A 6,830-nucleotide genomic window follows, 5' to 3' on the forward strand; every position below is an offset into this window, starting at 1 on the left:
GCAGCACATGTGGTTGCACAAATAAATCCCCTTTGTTTCTAACTGTGACCGTGAGATGAAGCAGATTGTTGTCCAAAATGCACACAAATTAGAAACGAGATTATTTTCCTTCTCATATTAACCTAACACATTTGAAAGGAGACCAGATGGACTGGACGGCTGGTCATTTGGGGACCTTCTACAAGAGCTATTAGGGTTAATCAAAAWCAAATGCAGCATAAAAAGTGGAGAAATTTGTGTTGATTATTTCTTTACTGTTGATAACTTTTGCACCATAAATTATTCCCTTCATTTCACTTTTATAAGGAAAATTCATTTGTGGGTTCTGCAGTAGTTGCGCCAAATCATCTCCTTTTGTCAAACAAGTTATGTTGCAATTAACTCTTGTTTAAGTTTGAAATAAAAACAACGCATATTGGCAATCCGTTGATGATTARCTTAACAGACAAGGTAGTMTGTGGAAGAACTGCTCACAACCACAACAGGTTGGATCCTCCTTATGGTCATCACCAGCTGCTGTAGGACGGCATCTCACTCCTCAACCAGCATCTGCTGGAAGCTGGTAAGTCTGGTTGTGTTGGTCACTCTGGCGCGTCCATCGAGTGTTCAGTGGGATTGAGGTCAACACTCCAGGGAGTCCATTCCATTCTCTCCAACCCCAAATACTGGATCTGGACTGAAAAACCCAACTCTGTGGGTGAGTCTTAGAGGGCATACCCTTGCATTCATATACATTCAAACCAGAGCGTCTTCTAAGTGGCCTTTGAAGACCCTCTAAGGCCACTAAAGAGTGGAAATGTGGGACTGACACTGGTTGCAGTGGCTCTTCTTCTTAATTGAGAAAAAGAATGACTTGTCTTCTGCGTAGCAGCTGCACCCCAAACCCAACAGTTTGTCTTTCTGCGTCTGAAATGACTTTGCCTTATCGTTTTAGAAAAAAATAAAACAAGCTGAAATAGCCTCTGACTTTTTTGTGTCTTGCCAAATTAGCATCATTACGGAGACACTTCAGTTCATTTATTCTCCCAAACTGAGCCTCACTTTTTGCTAATTTCCTGATTACTGTTTATGTCCTGAGTACTGATTAGACCAGACAAAAGGTTTTAAATGCTGATTTTTAGATTAAGGTTTCCTAATAATCTTGCAAATCTGTCTAATAAAGGAACGGAGAAAAAGAACAGATCTTTAAAGAAGGAGCACTTCCTTCAGAAAGTCTGTGACCCACTTCTTAAAAATATAGGTAAATGTATCTAATTCATTGCTTTTGGATTTAGAACAGTTAATAACAGGTTGTTGTTTGTTTTAAGTTGAGTTTGACATCCCAAAAAAAGATAAATGTGTTAAATCTTAACTTGTTGAATTAGTTTGAAAGGTAATTATTAAATTTACACCCTATATTTTAGGTAGCCTATATATAATGCACCCTATATGAAAATGTTAATGTCAGTCATCTGAAGCTTGACTTGGAAAACATGGTTTGTGAACAACGTTGTTCTAAACACAATGAAATACGCTTCCAAAAGAATAAATAATCCTAAGAGTTTTAACAGTGACAACTGTTCAGTTATTCAGACGTTTAAAAAAATGCAAACATTCCTTGTCTTGCAGTAAATCCCAACACAACAAAAACATCTGCCCTGTGAAACCAGGTACCGAAGCCAGGATTTGTTTAGTGAAGGGTCACCAGAAAGGACAACAGGCAAGCAGTCAAAGACTAAGTGCCCAGGATGACAGGGAGTGCAGGCGTGCAGACCCTCCCCATCCCAGCTCTCGGCTGTTATTGGTTCTCAGGATAGTCCGTAATCACCATTAAAGTCTCAAAGGGTCCTGCTTTATGAGACAGTAAATTACTTTGACACTGCACAGTATGAGATCCGGGCGCGTTTGCAATAGAGATGGACGCCCTCGTGATGGATAAAGAAACTGTGGAGACCCTGAGTGGTGGGGGTGGGATCCCTGCTCCTGGTGCTAATAGATAACAGCATAAATATAAGATGATAAGAGACACTTTGTTGCAGTGCAGGTTATCTTTGGGGAATCTTTGACTATCATTGTGTCATAGAGATTATGAAATTAATCTCTGTGGCTGGTGGGGATATAAAACTCCTATTTGTTTTTTTCAAAAACACCTTTTTATAACATATGTCTTGGTTAGGAAGCAAACAATAACAAAACCAAACATAAAACCGTTTAATTAAAAAAAAACATGGCTACCTGTTCTTAATACTGTAAAAATAATTGTATTGTAAAGGAAATGCAACAATACAAGCAAACTTGTACACAAAAGTTTGCTTCCAAACTCAAGCAAAAGAGATGTTTAAGAAGGTAAAAGTTGAATTTAAGAGCATTACTGTCAACAATAATTTCCATACTTGTTTATGGAATGTGATATTGCTGTTGGTTTGAGGAAAAGTAACAACGGAAGGCTAACAGCCAGTCAGACAAACTCCAATTTGTAGTTGTTTGTAGCCATTTAAAATAACTTAAACAAAAAATGTTCATAGCTCTGAGATTAATTTCTGCGTCATCTTTCATTGGTGGTCAAATGCGATTACCAGAGTTCAGCTATGCTGCAGTTTTGTGAAGCTGAATTAGCTAACCCTAAAACTAGCATGCTGGCATGCTAATCGCGAACATGCTAACACCTGTTTCTCTTCTTTTTTGTGTCCATAAAGGCAGACATAGAGTTCGCCTGTCTGCTTTTACTGCCACAGACTTAGTCAGAGATGTTTCATGCTGTTGCTGTTTTGATACTGAGTCATTCTCTCTGCCAACCTGTGATTCTGACCTGATAACATCAGTGGTTTTACTGCTGGTTGACTAACTCTTTCAGCCACTTCAAGCTTGTGTTTCTGTTTATCACTGTGAGCATTTTTGGCTCGTTGGAAGCAGGAAGCAGCGCTTGTTCACTTTAGTATTAAGGTTCAGAATGCAAATGAGTTTTAGACACAACTCAGAACGCACAGAACCTGAACCCAACCCTTAAATGCTAGCCTGACCCTAAGTCTGTTGACAGATAGTCAACGAAGGAAAGGTCAAAGCAAAAATAAATTAAATAATGTATGAGCAGAGGGAGATGAACCATTAGTGATGTGGCATTATATGGAGCTACAAACATATTGAGTATTTCACAAGTCAATTACGTATTTGTAAAATGTGTTTTTTACAGACAGAAGTAGATGTCGAAAAACATTTTTTGAAAAGTTAAAATTGTGCATTTATCTCCAGAGCCTGTTAGCTTCTGCTAGGAAAATCCATCTGCTTACAAGTATCATCACTTTCCATTGTTGGACTTCTATTTGCAAAGTTTGACTGTTAAATTTAGTTGGTTTACTGGTAAAATAGAAGAAAATAGTGTTTCTAAATAATACAGCAATACCCGTATTGGTAATATATTACCAGTTATCATTTAATTTTAGCTTATCAAAGTCTGATCTGGAATCTTTCTGATTATAGAAACCATGTTTTCCTCTTTACCTCAAAATAAAATCTGTCTAGGCCTGCAAAATGTTATCCTTCCTTGAAATACTACTTCTAAATTAACTAAATATAGAGCTATACATGTTATACTATTTTTGCTGAGGGTGTGTAAACTGCATTAGAAAACCACTTTTTTTAATCACAAGCACACAAATATTTTCTGTACTTATTAAAATTGTTATTTCAAAATTTTAACCAAAAAAAAAGATCTACGAGTCTTATTTGAAGAGCAAAACCACACTTTCTGTTTTCCCTTTAGACGAAAACAGAAATCTCTCCCTTTTGAGATTTTTATGACTTTAAAGATTTGAAAATGTTATCTTTTGCAAAAGGGAGTTGTGCATAATATTAACAGCAGAGGACTCACTAATTGTGGCACGGGTAATTTAATTATTATTTATTTTACAATATTGGATCGTTATTCCTCCTACTGAATATAGATAAACTAAAGGTAGCATCTTTCGGGTGAGATTATGTCTTTCTACAATTAAAATGAATTTATTCAAAGGTGTTTTACATATTTTAATATGTGAAGATTGCTGTGAGTGAGTGAGATGATTTATAGTTGTGTGACAAATATGCATATATGTAATAGCAGAGGGGTTTTATTTTTGAAGGGATGCATCTTTATACGAGGACAAAAATATGTTTGGGTGAGAAAAAAAATGTTTGTATGTGTGAGAAGAATATATATGCATGAGAGAGTGGCAGAACAAGGCTTAAATGGGCCATTCATAGTCATGTCAGAAATAACACACACATGTATTATTCTAATTTTGTTGTAAAAACTGCATAGATTTATTACCTAAAATAAAAAAAGCAATAATTCCGTTGCTATTGAAATATAAACATTTATTCGTAAGGTTCTTTTTTTTACAGTTAAAGTGGTGGAGAGCAGCATGTGGAGTTGTAGACCCCAGTTTGGTCTTCATCATTTCAGGACAGCAAAATATGGATCCTATATCTGGTTTTAGCCTCACCTTTGTGAAACACTATAAATCTTGGTATGAATATCAAGAAACCCTATCCAGAAGAAGATACAATATGCTATTTATGGACCTACACATTCAATGCTAAAACTCACTTGGACACATTCTATTTCTGTGTTTTAAGTGAACTTTTTGCCTTATAAAGTTGCTTTGTTAATAATTATTTACAAGTGAATATATTTTTGGTAAATCTCGCAGGTATTTATTTATTTTTTTACACATTTTTGTAATTTGTGATGAATAATTTTCCTACTTCTGCTAGTTTTGTGTCTCAATTTTGATTTAGTTATGGGGGAATTTTCCTGCCAAAATTCAAGAGCACACATTTTCAGTCTGACTTTAAACTGCATGAACTTTGCTGAAGAGAAATATGATCAGAAATGTTTTTTAATCATTGTTTTGTAATAAAAGTCTAAACTTTTAGCTGTGTGAAAACATTACACGTTGAGTTTCGTCAGGGAACAAACTAACAGGAACAGAAGTCATTTATAAATACTGAACTTGATCAGTGTTAAACTTTTGAGTGCAGATTCTTTAGAAAATGATTACAGTGTTTTGGAACAAAGGCCTTTTTTTCAATGAAGTGGTATTATTAACTTTTCCGTTCCACAGCTCCCACATTTAATCACACAGTGCAGCAACAAAAACATCCGCGCTGTAAAACATTTATTGTGTCATCTGTGTAACACAGAGGGCAAAGTTGACATCAGGCAGTCATTTATAAAAAGAAAGAAGAAAAAACAGAAAGGGAACAAAGTCATGTGGGTTTAAGTTTGTTATATTATAATCACTTTCCTGTAACTTCTGGAAATGTCACGATGATGCTGATGAAATATCTCGTCTATTAAAATAAGAAAATATCCAGAATTAACTTTTACATATAGTGTGATTACTGTAGAAACAAAGCCACTTTTCCTAACTCACAGAACCTACAGTGTCTAAGTTGCACAAATTCTGCATATAAGCTTTTTCTTAATTAGTTTTATTCAGCGACCTCTGCAGAACAAATGCGTTTTATTCCCTTTCGAACGAATGCATCGGTGATATTCCCCTGATTTAATTGAGGAAAAAAGGGCTGGAGCTAAATTGATTCGCAAAATGTAATTTTATACCAGTCTGGAGCAGCACCTCAGTAATGTGAGCCACATCACAATGATTACCACCACTTCAGAATAAATAGCCCTCTTCAAACAGATGTTTGGCTACCTACAGCAAATCTGCTCGGCAGCAAATTTGCTTTTGATAATGCTGTAAGTAAATTTAGGCTTTGGATGTAATCTCTCCGCCAAACGCACGTGCATTAAGTCTTCATTTAGCCTCCTGCATTAAACCAATTAGGCAGAAACACAAAAACGCAAGCTTTGGAGCGCGTCGGGGAAACAATGCGGTCCACCTGCAGAGTGCGTTTCTGGGAACCTGCCACAGATAGTGTGTTAGACCTTGAGAATAACAGGATTAGACGGGTATACGGTTACTGTATGGATCATTGTACAGTAATAAAATGTCACAGGGCAAATCATCCTGGCCTATGAATACCAGGGTATCATTTAACAGATGTAAAGTCAGAGGCTGGCAGGAAGAAGATTTTCACAGCAAGGTGGAGAATTGATGCATTTTCCAAATGTGTTTACACCCATCGAACCTTCACTCTTTATAATCCACAAGATCGGATAAATTTCATTTTATTTTATTTCTTTGTTTTTTTTTTTTAAGATAGATAAATCCAGAATAAGGCGTAGTTATGAAGGTGAAGGATACAGAAAGTCATGCAAAGGACCTGTAGGGGGCGCACCAATTGAAAGGTGGTGAAAATGCGACGTATTTTGAAATGGAACTTGAACGCAGCTTAATACTGGGAGAAAACCAGTTAGGGGCCATATTCACTCATTGCCTTCTCTCCCACGACTGTAAAAAAAAAACAAAATGACACGATTCCGTTCCTGTATGGTTTAAGTTTGGTTCCTGGCACATCATCTGAGCATAAAACCTCAGTTTTTGTGTGTGTGGTTTTCTTTCAAAGTGAACATGTTTAGTACACCGACTACAGTTCTGCAATCACATTTTGGCAGAGTATGAAATGCCGTGGATGGAAATAACTTTGTTCTTGTAGCTTTAACCGAAAGAACATAATGAATCTTTTCTTACAGAGCGAGTTAAACTCTGAGAGCAGCCAGGTTCCCCCTCCAGCAGGAGAAGGAGTGTAAACATGCAGCAGGAGTTACATTACATTACATTATGGTCCCGATGTGTCAGACTCAAATCCAAAATGAAAATATCGACTTCAAAACTCCTTCTCCATTTAATCTGACTGAGCTTGAGCTGTTTTTCAAAAGCAAAGAAGCACATGACTGTGACATGGAA

Source organism: Poecilia reticulata, linkage group LG14 (genome assembly GCF_000633615.1).
Source record: "Poecilia reticulata strain Guanapo linkage group LG14, Guppy_female_1.0+MT, whole genome shotgun sequence".
Lineage (NCBI taxonomy): Eukaryota > Metazoa > Chordata > Actinopteri > Cyprinodontiformes > Poeciliidae > Poecilia > Poecilia reticulata.